Genomic DNA, 19,535 nt, shown 5'->3' with positions numbered 1-19,535 from the left:
GTGTAGAGTGCAAATGCATTTATGTGCAATTTTAAGACTAATTATAAAGACTACTAATTCTGCTTAAGAAATAGAACATTGTTGGCATCCCAGAAACCTTAAATGCTCCTCCCCAATAACAACCCCATTCTCCTCACTAGAAGTAACCATTATCCTGCTTCCTTGGTAATTATTTTCTTGCTTTTCTTCATAGTTTTACCTCCTATGTATGCATCCCTCAACACTAGTTTTATTTTACCTGTTTTGGAATTGCTATAAATGGGGAAGAAATACCATATAGCTTGTCAGTATATTGTTTAATTTTTTTTTTAAATCCTTTAGAAAACTTTGAGCCAAGAATCATGGCAACCAGACCCAAGCTCTACTACTTTTATGGCAGGGGCAAGATGGAGTTCATCCCTCTGGCTGCTGGCTGCTGGCTGCAGCTGGAGGGGAGGTTGATTCCTGACTGGGATTGGGAAGGATGGTAATCTGGGTGGGAATGAAGTGACTTCCTTTCCCCTTCAAGCTTCAGAATGGTGCCTACAGGCTGTATCTATTATTTTCCTTTCCAATTGTCTTCCTTTGTAAGAGGTGAGGGAGGGATCACAGGATGATGGAGGATTTGGGGAGCTGTCGGGCGAGGTGGTGTTCTAGAAGCTTCATAGGGGCTAAAAAGATTTTTGTGGATCACAAGACAAAGAAGAGAGAGGAGACCCACATCTGCCTCATTCTCTTCATTGGGACCGGCTGATTTTCTGGGGTCTTTCAGCTCTGCCTCAGCACCCCAGTCATGTAGTACTCATGGCTGCCAGCTGGAATGTTAGACCCAGCTGCAGTCTGGCCTCCCCCTTAACTCCTCCCTGAAAGATCTACCTCATGGGATCTTTCCTTAACTCTGAATTCCCTCCACACTGACTTTTCCATAGATTTTCACAAGTGCCTTGGAATTATTTTATGCAGGTGTAGGCTTCCTTTTCCCTATCTGAATGTCAACTTCTCTAGAGCAAGGACTCATTACTTTGTTTGTTTTTCTCTATTCCCTTTTAGGGACATCTCCACTTAAACTGCTTACCCACATCTCAAGGTTTGAGGGGACCAAAAAAATCAATCTTTCTCACAAAAGCTTTAGAAACGTCATCAACAAATCATGATAATCTCACCTGATTAAAGATCTCTGGATTCCTTTCATTGAATATATGAGCATTAAAGAGAAATTTAACTTGTCTTTATATGAAGGGAAAATAACAAGAGGAAGAAGAAAGAGAAGAGGAAAAATCATTGGGGAAGTTGGAGAAAGGACATAAGTTTGGAAGGAAGGAAGAACTTAGGTGAAGAAAAGGACAAAGAGGAATGGGAGCAAAAATTTAAAAAATCAACAAAAAACAAAATCTCTTTGTTTTCTTGAGGACTTTAAAGTTGGAATAATGTCTCTTTATCTTTTATTTAGTTTGAAAAAGAATTTCTTGAAACAAGAGAACAATATGAAAAGTTGCAGAAGGGTAAGCCTAGATTTGTTCAATATTGTCTTATTAGAGAAAAATGGAAAACTTGCTTTGGGAAGTATTAGTTTTGATAAAAGAGACAGAGCTCTAGAATGGCTACTGCTAGAAAAGGCAAGCACATAGCATGACTGCTAACATTGATTGGCTGTTTTGTCATGTTCCTGACACACAGCTTAATTTGCATCAGCAAAGGCCACACCAATTAGCTTTCAGAAACTCTTATCAAGTTGGTCATGACGGTGACTTCGGTTAAGAGGATAGAATGAAACTCGTATGTGTCAGAGCTAATTGGTTTAATTCTTCCCATCTCACTGAAGAATCCTTTAAGAATCCCCACACCCCTGCACCCCCCCAACCCCAGCAATGTTAGCCAGGCTTGTCTCAAACTCCTGACCTCAAGTGATCCACCCACCTCGGCCTCCCAAAGTGCTGTGATTACAGGCGTGAGCCACTGCACCCAGTCAACACCCTAAACTTTGAGAATCAGAAGCACTTATATTATAACATAGTTAACAGTAAAGGTAGAAAATCTTAAATAATCATGTTAACCAACACACAAAAGTGCATGAGACTGCCAAAGGAATCTCAGATTTAACATGAAGCAAATGATAGCCATTTCCTCAACAACTGGGGTCTTTAATTCATCACTTTGGATAGAACCTAAAAATCACAGATAGAAATTAGAAGTGAACCATCCTTAGATTTACTGCAACCACTGAACAATGGTATCTTAACCTCTCTTTGCTCAAACCATAGATGGACGCTTGCTTTTCGGCCAAGTGCCTTTGGTTGAAATGGATGGAATGGTGCTGACACAGATTAGAGCCATCCTCAACTACCTTGCTGCAAAGTACAACTTCTATGGGAAGGACCTGAAGGAAAAAGTCAGGTACCATAGTGTTCATTACTCTACTTGATTCTTAGACAAGCTTCTTTAGTCCACCAACTGAGACCTGGTTCAGGTGTACCTTTCAATCTGGATTGAGACAAAAAAGACAAATGGGACAAAGGGGAAATGACTTGCTAGACCTGGCATGCCTTGTACTTATTATTTTATTTTTCTTTTGAGACAGGTCTTGCTCTGTTGCCAGGCTGGAGTGCAGTGGTGTGATGTCAGCTCACTGCAACTACCACCTCCTGGGTTCAAGCAGTTCTCATGCCTCAGCTTCATGAGTAGCTGGGACCACAGGCATGTGCCACCATGCTCAGCTAAATCTTGTATTTTTAGTAGAGACAGGGTTATGCCATGTTGGCCAGGCTGGTTTTGAACTCCTGGACTCAAGCGATCCACCTGCCTTGGTCTCCCAAAGTGCTGGGATTATAGGCATGAGCCACCATGCCTGGCCACCTTGTACTTACTCGTAATAACTACTCCACATCCCCCTTCTCTGTGTACTACTCATAGTGCACTGAATGCTGCATTCAACATTCTCATATTCTCTCCCCACTCCTAACAAAATATGTTCTTAGAAAATTAAACTGGTAAGTTATTCTACATGAAGGTAGAAATGACTGATTCATCACACACATGCTGAGCATTGTATCAATGATCTGTTGACTATAAATAATGCTCTAAAACATATCACCTTGAAACACAGTGACTTAAATCAGCAAGCATTTGTTATTGCTCACCTGTCTATGGGTGAGCAAGTATCTGAGTGGCCCATCTGGATCAAGTTTGACTTAGCTAGACTGCACTCACTCGTGTCTGTAGTTAGCCAGGTAGCTCTGGTCGTGGGTGTTGGCTGACTATCAATTGGGATATGAAGAGACCATGTATCTCTCATCCTCTCATCCTGAGCTTGTTCTCATGGCAGTGAGGCAGAGTTCTGAGAGTGAGAGTGAAAGCATACTGGCCTCCTAAGTTCTGGGTTCAGAATTGGCACCTCATCATTTCTACCTCATTCCACTCATTAAAGGAAACCACAAATAGACTGGGAAATAGACCCCATCTATTGATGGGAGGAGCTGCCAAGTTTCATCAAAAATACAGGAAGGTGAAGTTTTTTGGCCTTTTTTTGACCTCTGTGTACCACAAACATATATGCTACACTGGGCACTGTGCTAGGCCTGGCAGAAAATGATTGGGTAATTATTCACGGGGATAGTTTAGTTTCATAAGAAATAACTAGGCTTAAGACAAAACAAATACTTGCAACTATAAACTCTTACCTGGATTTGGGTCATGGGGCCTTTTCAGAGGTCCCTAAACAGTCATCACTATGAGCACAGACACAGTGTGGGTGGTCAGCATGCATGGAAGATGCTGTGGGAGAAAGCCCAGGGCTCAATTGTTCAGAAAAAGGAGAAAGAACATAACATAGGAATGAGCAAGGTCCATAAAAAATAGCAGCCCATGCCAACTTTCCCATATCTTCATCTTTAAAACAGGCTTAGTCATTCCAACCTGTAATTCCGAAGGTATATGGCAAGAGAAGCAATGTCAAACAGTATGTGAACATGACACTTTTGTAAATAAGTACAAATATGCAAATGCAGTCTGTTTCTTATTGTTTTGATGCAAAGTTTTTAATTGGTCTTTAAAAATCTCCTTGGTTTTTTTCTAAGACATGCTCTGAGCTACAGATGGTGTTGTTAATATTCTTTTTCTTTGGGTTAGCCATAAATTGTAGTAAACTAAAGCAAGTGGGCTAGGTGACACTAACATGAAAGAAAAATTATTTGTAATTCAAATGGGACAATGAGAGTATATTACTCAATTTTTTCTTTTTCTTTTTCTTTCTTTCTTTTTTTTTTTTTTTGAGACAGAGTCATGCTCTCTTACCCAGGCTGCAGTGTACTAGCATGATCTTGGCTCACTGCAACTTCTGCCTCCTGAGTTCAAGTGATTCTCCTGCCTCAGCCACCCAAACAGCTGAGACTACATGCATGTGCCACCATGCCCTGCTGACTTTTGTATTTTCAGTAGAGACAGGTTTCACCATTTTGGCCAGGCTGGTCTCAAACTCCTGGCCTCAAGTGATCCACCCACCTTGGCCTCCCAAAGCGCTGGGATTACAGGTGTGAGCTACCATGCCAGGCCTTTTTTTAAAAATTTTTAAGAGATGGCATCTCACTATGTTGCCCAGGCCAGACTCAAACTGCTGGGCTTAAGCAATCCTCCCGTCTCAGCGTCCCGCATAGTTGGGCCATAGATGTGCCACTAAGCCTGGCTCCATTATTCTTTATATGCTGTTAAAAAGAAAAAGACTACAGAAGACCATTAAAACAAATTCATTAAGCAATTAGCATATAATGGGGGAATACAAAGACACTCTTGAAGAGATAACTAGCACAGCATGAATGTACTAATAGGCCAGTAAATAATGGCAATATAGATACTATGGTTTGTTTGTTTATTTATTTATTTAGTGCTTGGCAATGAAAGGAAAACTTTAAAGGAAAGGAAATACATCAGTTTGACCTGACTAGGAAATTAAACTGTTCTTTCTCAGTTGCCAGGTCAACAGAAGACCTGTTAAATTATCTGTCTTCTCTAAGTAAGTGAAAATGTTCTGGTACTAATTGTTTTGTAGTTTTAATAAACTTCATGGAGTTTAGTTTTTAAAGTCATAATAATCAATTATTTGTTTATGGCAGATTTCAACTTAAGGGCATTCATGAATTCTTTCATACATCCTTTTATTCAATAAGCATTTCCAGAGACTCTACTATATCCTGGGCACTTGGCTGGTTCTGGAGCTAGAAATCATTCATGAGAGTGGAAGCTTAAGAGGAAAAATAAAAATTATTTGTTCCTGCATCTATTTGTACTAGAGAAGTGTTGGATTAAGAACCCTGTACTCAAAAGCTCTCTGCCTGAGGGTCAAATGGTTGTTTTGTCAGGATCAACTTGTAGGTTGATGGCACCCTGGACCTGATGATGATGGTGGCCCCCTTCAAATCCCCTGAGGAAAAACAGGAGACCCTTGCTTCCATCATGTAGAAAGCTAAAACTCGGTACTTGCCTGCCTTTGAAAAGGTAGGCTTCAGGGATCCAGGGCTTTTACATTTTCTGTTTCTGAGAATATTTCAAGAGTGAATATCTGAAAAGACACACAGAGGCCATGTTAGAGCTTTACTGCTTTTGGATCAAAACTTTAAAAAGGATTCCAGAACAAATTACAGGTAAAATTATGGAACCTCCAACAAAATAGAGTTGGAATATACCAAGTACAATGAAAGTATATAGCACTTCTGTTCTGTCTTTTAAATTAAGACATCAGCCCAAGGTGTGACCACCTTGAATACTGTCAGGTACTTTTTTAGGTCTAATACTAGAGGCTAATCATGCCTCAATCAAAAGATAAAGTCTCTCTCTCTCTCCTTTTTTTTTTTTTTTTAAGACAGAGTCTCACTCTGTCACCCAGGCTGGAGTGCAGTGGCGTGATCTCGGCTCACTGCAACCTCTGCCTTCCCGGTTCAAGCGATTCTCCTGCCTCAGCCTCCCAAGTAGCTGGGATTACAGGCACATGCCACCACGTATGGCTAATTTTTCTATTTTTAGTAGAGACAGGATTTCACCATGTTGGCCTTGGTCTCAAACTCCTGGTCTCAAACTCCCGACCTCAGATGATCCGCTGGCTTCAGCCTCCCAAAGTGCTGGCATTATGGGTGTGAGCTACTGCACCCGGCAATCAGCCATTTTTTTAAGGCGCTCTGGTTCCTTTTATGTTTAACTTTTTCATGCCATAGTAGTCCTAGAGAATGATGATATTTGCATGGCATTGGCACAAACAGGCAAAGCAGCTGGCAGCTGGAAGAGACAGCTTTAGGGGCTCCATCACTCCAAGCCTCTTTTGACAACCTCAAGAGCTTGCAGTTCAAATTCTGTCTTATTGGCCAGGCGCAGTGGCTCACACCTGTAATCCCAGCACTTTGGGAGGCCAAGGCGAGTGGATCACCTGAGGTCAGGAGTTTGAGACCAGCCTGGCCAACATGGTGAAACCCCGTCTCTACCAAAAATACAAAAAATTAGACGGGTGTGTTGGCAGGCTCCTGTAGTCCCAGTTACTCAGGAGGCTGAGGCAGGAGAATCGCTGGAACCCAGGAGGTGGAGGTTGCAGTGAGCTGAGATTGCACCATTGCACTCCAGCCTGCGCGATAGAGCGAGACTCCGTCTCAAAAAAAAAAAAAAAATTCTCTGTTATTGACACACAGCAGTGAAGTGTGGCACCTGGGTAGTGCATTCTGGCCCAAATAACCCTCCTTAATCAGATGTTGGATTATTTAAAAGAACACTCATTTATAAGACTATTTTATTTAACTTGGAGTTGGATATAATAGTTTTGGAAATGTACCTTAGTGTCTATTATAGTTTGTTCCCAGAGAATCTTTTAAGAAAGTGGAACTGTATGATTCATTTATATCATAGTTGTTATTTCTGAAATAAGTAGATGCTAAATACTTGGGTCTGGTCTTTGGCCAGGACTGTTACTTCTATTCTGTAAGACACGATGTACTAAATAATTTTGATTGTGTTTTGGACTTAAATGCAAAGTTACTAATTTCCTTATGTTGAGTCAAAGAACTGGGAACTATTCAAAATGCGATGTCACCCTCCCTTGCCATTGAGACTTGGGCTTGTGTTATTTTTTTAGTTGCCAAACCATCTTTTCATGATATTCCTTCTGATCAAGAGAATATATCCTGGAGGCTGCTGTTTCAAACCAAGCATTCTCTCTGCGGCTTTGGGATAGACCTTTTCTCTGTGTGAAGAGAATTATACTGAGCAGAAAACAAACCCTGCTTCTCTGATTCACCTATTACTAGATAACCAAACTGCTTTTTCCAAATCAAAGAACACTGTACTTCAACATAATACTTCAATTCAATAATGTAGATGCTGTATTTTGAAATATGTTAAGTCCAAGTTTTTGTATTTGGATGTCAAATTTTATTTCTGAAAATGAAATGAGTTTTAAAAATTATTTTATAAGAAGTAGATGTTCATTACATAAAAAATTAGACAATACAGAACTGTAGAATGTAGAAAGAAACCACTACTATCCTCACCACCCAAAGATAAATCTCAGTATTATTTTTATATAGTTCCTCCTAGTCTTTCCCCTATAAATTCATTTTTATTTGTTTTTTGGACTTTTAGATAATTATGATTATACAGAAGACAATTTTGCCTGGTATTCCATTACAATTAACCCCTGATGAACATGGGAGTTGGGGCATATAATTTTGACTTCTCAAAAACTATGAATAGCCTGTTGAATGGAAGCCTTACTGTTGAATGGAAGCCTGTTGAATGGAAGCCTTACTTCCATTTGTTGAATGGAAGCCTTACTGATTGAATGGAAGCCTTACTGATAACACAAACAGTGGATTAACACATATTTTGTAGCTATATGTATTAAGTACTGTATTCAAAGTAAGCTAAAGAAAAAACTTTATTAAGAAAATCATAACAAAGAGAAAATATATTTACTATTCATTAAGTGGAAATGGATCATCATAAAGGTCTTCATCCTCATCGTCTTCACATGGAGTAGGCTGAAGAGGACAAAGAGGAGGGGTTGGTCTTGCTGTCTCAGGGGTTGCAGAAGTGGAAGAAAATTCATGTATTAGTGGACCTGTATAGTTCAAACCTGTGTTGTTCAAGGGTCAACTGTATTTAAAATATTTTCAGAAGCAGAACTGCTATGCACCTACTACTTGGCAGTAACAAATGTCAGTACTTTTATTTTCTTGCTTAGGAGCTTTACTTTCTCCTTAAAACAAATGTATATAGATAGCTAAAGCCTCCTTTGAACTGTACTCAAACATTATACCCTTCCTGTCTCCCTTCTCAGAGGCAACTGCTATCAGAAATCTGATGTAAGTTCTTTCTCTTCATTTTTAAAAATGGAGACCTGGCTTTGAGCTGTTTTAAAAGTGTTTACATGTGTGGATCTTAAAATATTTTTATGTACACAGCATCATACTATAAGTTTATTCTACTACTTGTTTTTATCAACCAACTTTATGTTTTTGAGTCTTATAGGCAAATATCTTGTCATTGCTAATACATTTGTATTTACCCCTTTTGCTTTATTTTATTTATTCTATTTACAAAAATAAAACTTTTCTTTGAGTTTTCCTCTGTTTTTCTAGATCCTGGTAGATGATCTGGTTTTCTTTATTCCCAACTTTTCTTCTGTGGTTCAGAAGGTAAACATTTCTTTCTGAAACTATTAATATTTATCCTTCTCTTGATAGGACAAAGATTCAACTTTTCTCCAAACTTTTCTTTCTGTTTCTGTTTTTGTTAAATATATTTTAAATACAATGTGTTTTTAAACTTCTTCTAATTTTTTTAAGCCACTACTTATGTATATTTATCAACACATTTAACTGATTCCTTGACTCACCATTGCTCCTTGCTTTTCACACCTTTCTTCTGGGTGCTTTTTCCTTCTAAGGGAAGAACATTTTTTTTTGAGTTCTTTCAGGAAAGGTCTGTAAGTGGTTAACTTTTTCAGTCTTTGCTAGAAAATATCTTTATTTTTACCTTTACACTAAAATAATTATTTAGATTGTTATAGAATTCTAGATTAATAATTATTTTACTTCAGCACTCCAAAGATGTTATTATGTCTTCTGGCCTAGATTGTTGCTTTTTAGAAGCCTTCCATTAGTGTGGTTATTTTTCTTTTGATGGCATTATATTTATCTTTTTTCTCATTTTAGATTTTCTCCTTGTCTGGTATATGGTATACTTTCTTCTTTCTTTCTTTCCTTTCTTTCCTTTTCTTTCTTTTCCTTCCTTCCTTCCCTCCCTTCCTGTAGGGAAAAGAAAGAGAGATCAGACTGTTACTGTGTCTATGTAGAAAGGGAAGACATAAGAGACTCCATTTTGAAAAAGACCTATACTTTGAACAATTGCTTTGCTGAGATGTTGTTAATTTGTAGCTTTGCCCCAGCCACTTTGACCCAACCTGGAGCTCACAAAAACATGTGTTGTATGAAATCAAGGTTTAAGGGATCTAGGGCTGTGCAGGATGTGCCTTGTTAACAAAATGTTTACAAGTAGTATAGTTGGTAAAAGTCATCGCCATTCTCTAGTCTCAATAAACCAGGGGCACAAAGCACTGCGGAAAGCCGCAGGGACCTCTGCCCTTAAAAGGGGGGTATTGTCCAAGGTTCCTCCCCATGTGATAGTCTGAAATATGGCCTCATGGGATCAGAAAGACCTGACCGTCCCCCAGCCCGACACCCGTAAACGGTCTGTGCTGAGGTGGATTAGTAAAAGAGGAAAGCCTCTTGCAGTTGAGATAGACGAAGGCCACTGTCTCCTGCCTGCCCCTGGGAACTCAATGTCTCGGTATAAAACCTGATTGTACATTTGTTCAATTCTGAGATGAGAGAAAAACCACCCTATGGTGGGAGGCGAGACATGTTTGCAGCAATGCTGCCTTGTTATTCTTTACTCCACTGAGATGTTTGGGTGGAGAGAAACATAAATCTGGCTTACATGCACGTCCAGTCATAGTACCTTCCCTTGAACTTAATTATGACGTAGATTCTTTTGCTCACGTGTTTGTTGCTGACCTTCTCCTTATTATCACCCTGCCCTCCTACTACTTTCCTTTTTGCTGAAATAATGAAGATAATAATCAATAAAAACTGAGGGAACTCAGAGACTGGTGCCGGTGCAGGTCCTTGGTATGCTAAGCGCCTGTCCCCTGGGCCCACTGTTGTTTCTCTATACTTTGTGTCTTATTTCTTTTCTCAGTATCTCATCCCACCTGACTAGAAATACCCACAGGTGTGGAGAGGCAGGCCACCCCTTCACCCTCCTCCCTCTCCTCCTCCCTCCCTTTCTCTCTCTCTCACACACACACATACACACACACACACACACACACGGTTTCACTTTGTTGCCCAGGCTGGAGTGCTCATAGCTGACTTTAGCCTCAACCTCCTGGACCTAAAAATCCACCTCAGCCTCCTGAGTAACTGGGACTAAGGCGCATGCCACTGAGCCAGGCTAATGTGTGTGTGTGTGTGGGTGTGGGTGTGTGTAGATGGGGTTTCTCCATGTTGCCCAGGCTGGTCTCAAACTCCTGGGCTCAAAAGATTCACCCACCTAGGCCTCCCAATGTTCTGGGATTACAGGTGTGAGTCACCACACCAAGCTATTTTGTGTGTGTGTGTGTTGTAAAGATGGGGTTTTGCCGTGTTGCCCAGGCTGTTTGATACACATTCAACACTGTGTATTTACTTCTAGGTTTGTGTTTATCTGCTTAGTGTTCCTTTTTCAATCTGAGGATTCTCGTTTCTTTTTTTCATTCTGGAAAATTCTCTAACAAATAGCATTGAAAATCACCACTTTCCTATTCTATTTTGTCCTTCTGGGCTCCTGTTAGCTTTATGTTGAAGCTTCATTCTGTGTTCCTTGTCTCTTACCTTCTTTCATATTTTTTATCTCTGCCTCCTTAGATGTGTTTGTCAAATTACTGATTTTTTTCACTTTCTCCATGGAGTTTTTATTATATTAATGTTTATATTTTTCATTTCAAAACTTTATTTGTATCTTCTTCAAATCCATATGCTCTTTCTTTCTGTATGCCTTTTGTGGAGTACTACTTAGGGAAAAGTGGGAGCAGGGAAAAGCAAAAAGAGAAAGCAGTAAGCTACAAGTCTGTCTTTCTTCATGGTCCAAGACACATAGTACTCCTGTGCAAATAACTCATAATCTTCCCGTGCCCAACTATCACCAGACACCTGCAAGTTAGCTCACTTCAATCATGGTGTTATCAGTACTGCACAAAGCCCTCTTTTGCAGACAGCATAGACACTATCTATAAAATCTCCAGCAAGCCTTTGTTTCTTTGCAGTCAGCTTCTCTTCTGCAGATCCTGCCCATTGCCTCCTCACAACATAGTTTCCTACTTTCTTGAACAAATCTGCCTTTCTTTACAACTATCTTGGTAAATTCTTTTACCCCGGTGCCACCAGCCCAGATAGTCATTGCTCACCCACAACACCTTTTTATCATCTCTTTGAACATTTGAAAACATTTTTAACCCTTTAAAGAATTGACTCTTATTTTTGGCTCTGTGGCTCAAAATTCTCCTTTTTCATCAGTTTGTTACCTGTCTCATAGATGACTTTGGGTTTCCTTATATGCTGTGTAATTTTTAGCTGTGAGTTTGTCTTTAGCAGGAGTCCCGTTTCATTTATTTGATATAGCCCATCAAGTGTTTATACTATAGAATTCACTGATTCTGGCAATTTTTCCCCATCCACACTAACATTTATTTTTATTCTTGCATGTATCACAAGATGACACATAGCACTTGAATTTACCTTTGCTCCTTATTTATCAAGTAAACCCATATTTAACGCATCTGGTACTCAAAGATGCACCTGAGAGATTTCTAAATATTCACTCTTCACTGGATAGTGAAAAATTAGCTTTCTATGTGGCTCTGGTTTGGACTTGTGGTATCACATTGGTCACTTGTTTTTACTGGTGGTATAGGTTCAAGCTAGTTGTAACTTTTGTGTCTCTCTACACTGGTGGATGCAATTTTACTTAGCCACCTCCAGGTTTATAACAGGAGCCCAGTACTAGCATTTCACCAGCCAAAAGGACTCGATAATCACTGACAAAAATTTCCCCAAAAAAATTGTGCCAGTTTACAGCATGTGTTAAGAGTGTTGGTTTCATCCTATTCTTACCAGCACTGGAGATTTGTTTTTGTTGTTGTTGTTGTTGTTAAGATTCTTTATTAAATCTAATCAGTACAAAGGCTTCATGCTGTTGTTAAGTATTTAGCCATGCAAAATGGTTTTTACTCTCATTTGATATTCTTTATTATTTTTCTTTCTGTAGATTTTGAAAGACCATGGAGAGGATTTTCTTGTTGGCAACAAATTCAGCTGGGCAGACATACAGCTGTTAGAAGCTATTTTAATGGTGGAAGAACTCAATGCTTCTGTTCTTTCTGACTTCCCTCTGCTAAAGGTAGTGTATTAACATCCACACAAAGCCCAGAAAAAAATTTAAAAAGACTAAAGCAAAATGTGCCTTTAGGCCAATCTCAAAAGCAACTTAAGAACACTGGTGTGTGTGTGTGTGTGTGTGTGTGTGTGTGTGTGTGGTGGGGTTTTGTTGTTGTTGTTTGCTTTTTTGAGGCAAGGTTTCACTCTGTTGCCTAGGTTAGAGTGCAGTGGCATGATCATGGCTCACTGCAGACTTGACCTCTTGGGCTCAAGCGATCCTCCCACCTCATCCTCCAGAGTACCTGGGACCACAGGTGTGTGCCACCACACCTGGCTTTTTTTTTTTTTTTTTTTTTGATGGAGATGGGGGTTTCTCTATGTTACTCAGATGGCCTCAAACACCTGGCCTCAAGCAGTCCCCTGGCCTTGGCCCACCAAAGTGTTGGGATTACAGGCATAAGCCACCATGCCTGGCCCAAGAACACTGTTTTAAAAATCATTCTGGCTGGGCATGGTGACTCAAGCCTGTAATCCCAGCACTTTGGGAGGTCGAGGCAGGTAGATCATGAGGTCAGGAGATCGAGACCATCCTGGCCAACATGGTGAAAACCCGTCTCTACTAACAATACCAAAATTAGCTGGGCATGGTGGTACGTGCCTGTAATCCCAGCTACTCGGGAGGCTGAGGCGGGAGAATCACTTGAACCCAGGAGGCAGAGGTTGCAGTGAGCTGAGATAGCACCACTGCACTCCCGCCTGGTGACATAGTGAGACTCCGTCTTGAAAAAAAAATCATTCTTGGCCTGGCATAGTGGCTCACGCCTCACGGTGTAATCCCAACACTTTGGGAAGCCAAGGCAGGTGGATCACGAGGTCAATAGATCGAGACCATCCTGGCCAACATGGTGAAACCCTGTCTCTACTAAAAATACAAAAATTAGCTGGGCGTGGTGACATGTGCCTGTAATCCCAGCTACTCGGGAAGCTGAGGCAGGGGAGTCACTTGAACCTGGGAGGTGGAGGTTGCAGTGAGCTGAGATTGTGCCACTGCACTCCAGCCTGGCGACAGAGCGAGACTCTTCTCAAAAAAAAATAAGTAAGTAAAAAATCATTCTTTTCTTCATTTTGGTTATTTTTCTCTTGCTTATCTACAGGATCTGTTAGGAAATAAAAGTTTATGAAGGGGGAAAAGAATTGATTACTTTGATGTCTAACATGAACATTTAGTACTTTCCTGTTTTTAGTGCTTTTAAAGCTTTTCTTCCTGACAAAGCAAAGCTGACAAATCTGTCTTTGTTGCTTTTCCCTCTAGGTCCTACCAGACAACCCTGCCTGCTTTTAGTCCCCCTGATTGTGGGGCCCCACACAGTTCCTGCATTGTTCAGAGCATCTGCTTAGGGGGCACTGTCAGCCTCCTGTTGCACTGCCCCAGCCCTCAGACAGAATTCCACTCCTGCCAGACCTTACCTGGCCTCTGTTCCAGTTCCTGAGAAACATTTTATCTAATAGGTAACCATGGATCTTGTGGTTTAAGAATTAGCAATTTTTCTTATTACAAAAGACATGCAAGTTCATGTAGTTACGTTAGACATTTGTGTAAACCAGAAGACGAAAAGAAAAAAGACTGGCTGGGCACGGTGGCTCATGCCTGTAATCCCAGCAATTTAGGAGCGCGAGGCAAGCAGATCACCTCAGGTCAGGAGTTCGAGACCAGTCTGGCCAACATGGTGAAACCCTATCTCTACTAAAAATACAAAAATTAGCTGGGCGTGGTGGTGGATGCCTGTAATCCCAGCTCCTCGGGAGGCTGAGGCAGGAGAATTGCTTGAACCTGAGAGGTGGAGGTTTCAGTGAGCCAAGATCGCACCACTGCATTCCAGCGTGGGCTACAGAGCAAGACTCTGTCTCAAAAAAGAAAAGAAAAAAGACCTATAATCTCACCAGCCAAATGCTATCTGCATGAGATTTCCTGACCTATTATTTTGCATTTTCCCTCCAAATAGGGTCATATGAAAGATTGTTTTGTGGCCTGCATTTAACATTCTTTTCAATTATCATGAGTATATTTACAGGTCAACAAATATTCTTTTGAAATAGTATGCTATTTTATTTTCATTAATCAATAGAATCACGTCTTCTTAAAAAACTCAGAGCTATGGCCGTGTGTGATGGTTCATGCCTATAATCCCAGCATTTTGGGAGGCTGAAGCAGGCAGATCACTAGAGGTCAGGAGTTTGAGACCAGCCTGGCCAACATACTGAGAACCTGTCTCTACTAAAAATATAAAAAATTAGCCAGGTGTGGTGGTGTTCACCTGTAATCCCAGCTACTCAGGAGGCTAAGGCAGGAGAATCACTTGCACCCGGGAGGTGGAGATTGTAGTAAGCCAAGATCACGCCATTGTACTCCAGCCTAGGTGACAGAGTGAGACTTCATCTAAAAAAAAAAAATTCAGAGCTATATTAAAAGAGCATAAATTCAGAATTCTCATTCCCACCCCTTCCCCGCCACCATTCTGCTCCCATAATCACTTTATGGGCATCCTATGTATACTTCCAGTGTTCCTATTTATGCAGATGAAAGCAAATCGGAATATATAGTTGTATTCTTTGCCACTCCCAACTTTCTTGCGCAAAATAGAAAATAGTGTATATTCTGTTCTGCCCCTGGCTTTTTATTATTATTATTATTATTATTATTATTAATGCATTTTAGAGATCTTTCCTTGTCAATACAAGGACCTTCCTCTTTCCTATTACATAAGAGCATTTTAAATTACTAGTTTATACTCCTTGCAGAGAAGTACCATAATTTACATAACCAGTCTCCTTTTCCTAGAAACACAGGTTCTTTCCAATTTTTACCATGTTAACATCCTTTTTTTTATTTTTAGGTGGGGGACAGAATCTTGCTCTGTCACCCAGGCTAGAGTGCAGTGGCGCAATCTCGGCTCACTGCAACCTCTGTCTCCTGGGTTCAAGCGATTCTCTTGCCTCAGCTTGCTGAGTAGCTGGGATTAGAGGCTCATGCCACCATGTCTGGCTAATTTTTGTATTTTTAGTAGAGACAGGGTTTCGCCATGTCGCTGATCTCATGATCCGTCCACCTTAGCCTCCGAAAGTGCTGGAATTACAGGTGAGAGCCACCGCACATGGCCCCTGTTAACATTCTTATAGCTATTTCTTTTTTAAAAAAAAGTTTTGTAGAGATGGGGGTCTCACTCGGTTGTCTGGGCTGGTCTTGAACTACCGAGCTCAAACAATTCTCCCACCTCAGCCTCCCAAAGTACTAGGATTACAGGTGTGAGCCACCACACTTGGCCTCTTATAGCTATTTCTTTGTTCACACCCTTACTTATTCCTTTATAATAATTCCTAAAACAAGAATTGATAGGTCAAGAATATGAATGTGACCAGACCTGGTGGCTCATGCCTGTAATCCTAGCACTTTGGGAGGCTGAGGCAGGTGGATCACTAGAGGTCAGGAGTTCAAGACTAGCTTGGTTAACATGGTGAGGCCCTGTCTCTACTAAAAATACAAAAATTAGCCAGGTGTGGTGATGCGTGCCTGTAATCCCAGCTACTTGGGAGGCTGAGGTGGGAGAATTGCTTGAACTCAGGAGGTGGAGGTTGCAGTGAGCTGAGATTGCACCACTGCATGCCAGTCTGGGCAACAGAGTGAGACTCCATCTCAAAAAAAAAAAAAAAGAATATGACTATTTTAGGGGTATGCACTGCCTGATTGTGACTTTTTAATAGATAATATAACTCATGCTAAACATGTCAGCAGTTGAATTATTATCCATCCCAGAAATATCCAGCAAACACTTGTTGAGGGATTAATGCAGATTCAGCACACTGGACTCCATAAACTGAGGTCTAAGCACCCTTCATTCATGACAAAGTTGAGATTTTTCTTAAAGGTTGTGACTGCTATTGAGGCCCTGATTTTACTGTTTCTCATTTCAGGCATTTAAAACAAGAATCAGCAACATCCCTACAATTAAAAAGTTCCTGCAGCCTGAGAGTCAGAGGAAGCCACCCCTTGATACCCACTATGTTGACCTTGCCAGGAAGATAGTGCTGCTCTAATGGCAGCAGGTTGCGTGATGGCAAACATTATGATTCGGTCGCAGCACCAGCATGTGCTGTCTGCAGAGGATAATAGAAGCAAACTGTAGATCCCAGGAGTAAAGTATCTGAAAAGAACCAAACCATGCTGCCATTAACAGCAACACTGATTAAATGTAGTATAAAATCATTCGGATGTGTTGTGGCTTTTTAAAGTTTGTCAGTTGTGGATGATAGTCTACAACTTTTATGAAATAAATGTTCTGTATAAATAAATAGGAGCCAGATATATGTAGGGCAGGGGCCCCCATATAACCCTGTTCTTCTGTCTGCATCAAGATTGAGACCATTGAGGGAAGAGGGACCAGCAATTTGCAGGGAAGGATCTCTCCAACACCCACCCTAATTGCTGAGTACTTGGGGTAAGAAAAAAAGTGGCAAATGACAAATTAGGAGTTACACATTGGCTGATGCTAGTAAATTTTACAGGGATGTGTGGGGAACAGAGAATGTTCATTCTGAAACCCTGAAAAAAAAGTTGGATATTTAGAAAACACTCTTCCACCTAATAGAGCCACCCAAGACTGAGTTTTGCTAAGATGAAACAATTCCAAGTAGCACTGAGATTAAGATATAATAATATAACTGACAAACACTACTTATACAAGCTGAACAAAAGACTCCCCAGCCTTGATACATTTTTTTTTTTTTAAAGATACAGGGTCCTCTGTCACCCAGGCTGGAGTGCAGTGGTGCAATCATAGCTCTCTGCAACCTTGAACTCTGATACACTTTCTTTAAGGGTACCTATTATGTTCTAAACTGTAAAATTTGAAGCTCAGCCTCATGTTGGGGCTTGTTTGATGGGAGATGGAAGAGCTGACTTTGTCACGGAGCATCTATTCAGGATGATGTTGTAGGCATAGTTGTAGTTCCTGGTGGTCTCTGGTCTGAAGCAAGGTCTCTGATCTGCCAATGGTTTGGGGCACACAACTCTACCAGCTTCCAACTCCTGCTGGGACATTCCGTCCTGGGTTGCACACTTTTTTAACAGCTGAATGTGTATCCAGGTATATGTCCTTCCTTGTGAAATGACTTAATGACCACCAGACTTCATGCCATTTCCTCAGGGCCACTACACGGCATAACCATTCCCTACATTACCTTCTGCCCCATTCATTCTTCTTCTTCTCTTCAGATGATGGACTGAGCAACAGGGTTTTTTCTGATAACCCAGGCCATTCAGCATCCCCCAACCCAGTCCATGTAGACCTGAGCTCCAGCTCCCAGAGTGGTCAAATCCCAACCTGGAGATTAGTATTCAGCTTGTCGTCCCACCTCATTCCCTACCCTAAGCAAGCCATTGCCAGCCAGCTACCAGATGATGAAAAAGACAGAGTAACATGGATTGGGAGAAGAGGTTTTTCACTGGAAACCCTGTGCCTGCTTCCTGTGTGGGATGACTTTTCCCCCTGACCTCCAGCAAAGCCAAGGATCTGAACTTGTAGGAATTGAGTGGAAAAGAAAAATTCATTTTTAATAATTCAAAACTGTAAACCAATTTCTTTTTGTTATAATTACATGGCCTTGGTTAATAATTCAGACAGTATAAAAGACTATACAGTGAAAAAGGAAATCCTCCTTTCTCTGAATTGCTTTCAAAACAACCACTTCTGGGCCTTTACTCCTTGCTCTAATGCCTCCCTTGGGTTTCCAAGTGCTGTGTGATTGAGTTCCCAATGCTCCAAGCCACTTTTCCTTCGGTTCTACTTCATAGGTTTTGAAAACAAACCCTTAGGCCTGACCTCAACCTGGCATGCTGGCATGCTCTCACAGAATTCCCCAAAGTCACTACAGACACAGCCAACCAGCCAGTTGATGCCAGAAACATGTTTCATTGTTTAGTCATCTCGTAAGTACAAGTTGATGTCTTTCTTGTAATAGTCTTCATCTCTTCATTCTTCCCTGTGTGGTTTTATTTGAGCCTGTTCCCTAGCTTCTTGGTTGGGGTCTCACCCAAATCAGTAGAGGTAACCATGGGTGCCCAAGGAAAAGTGAGCCTCAGAGACCCCAATAGCACACAGCAAACATTCAAGGCCCCACTATGATGCTCCCCGTCACCAGAGAGCCTTACTTTTGGACAGAGAGAGAAAGGCAAGTGAAAACATCTAGCTCAACATACTCATCAAAATGGAGGGCTGGGGGCTTAAAAGGGCCTTGGTTCTTTATTCCAGAAGATACTGGGATAGAAACACTACTACTAGTCTTAGTCCTCCATTTAGCACTCTGGCAAGTGAAAATTTCTTTTCTTTTCCTGGTGGCTATAAATCTCTCCTGTTTCAATGAAAGCCTATTTTTGTCATTGTTTGGACATCAGTGTACAAATATTTCAAACCTGAGCAGTGGCCCCCACAAAGACCCCTTGATATTGGTAATTACTCCTCCCTTTAGACTCCTCTCTAAACTTTAAATGTGTGATTGCTACATGAGTTTCTTGCTACAGGGCTAGAGGGAGGGTTAAGACCAAGCCAGAGATGGTTTGCTTCCATTGACTGCCGGCCCTGAGCAAAATGAGAGAAAGAAGTTTGGCTTTGATTTTGGTCTTTGATTTTCTTTATCAGGAGTGCGGGAGTCAGAGGTGAGTTGTAGTTATTACTTTCAAGCAAACAAGGGGGTTTATTAATACACACATTTGAAAAGATGAGTGTGAATTCAGGGACATTCAGACAGTCAGGATGGCCCATAACTCATTCTGACATCTGTGTTGGCCTCACGTCCTTTTGTGGTTCTGTTGTTGGCTCACCTCTTCCTTGGTGCCCCTGCTGCTGCCATGGAGGTCCTGAAGCAGCCAAAAGTAACCACATGGAGGAGGCAGGAGAAGTTCCTCAAAAGAGTAAGGCTGGTATTACCAGAGGAAGAGGAGGAGAGAGGAGGGGCCAACAGAACCACAAAGATCTACTGTCTCCTCAGTTTCCAGTTAGGAGAGTGAGGCTCAGAGAGTGCCTTACCATATGAGCCATAATCCTACTGTATGGTGTT

The 19,535-nt window shown here is 41.1% G+C and overlaps 1 pseudogene; it reads left to right on the top strand.

Moving 5' to 3' along the window:
- The first annotated feature begins 341 nt into the window (after positions 1–341).
- Positions 342–16,517, top strand: LOC112133810 (glutathione S-transferase alpha-4-like; annotated as a pseudogene).
- Positions 16,518–19,535: the final 3,018 nt, after the last annotated feature.

This window comes from Pongo abelii, chromosome 5 (assembly GCF_028885655.2).
Source record: "Pongo abelii isolate AG06213 chromosome 5, NHGRI_mPonAbe1-v2.0_pri, whole genome shotgun sequence".
In the NCBI taxonomy this organism is placed as follows: Eukaryota; Metazoa; Chordata; class Mammalia; order Primates; family Hominidae; genus Pongo; species Pongo abelii.
Note: the sequence above shows the minus strand (reverse complement) of the source record. Positions and strands in the feature narration are given on the sequence as shown.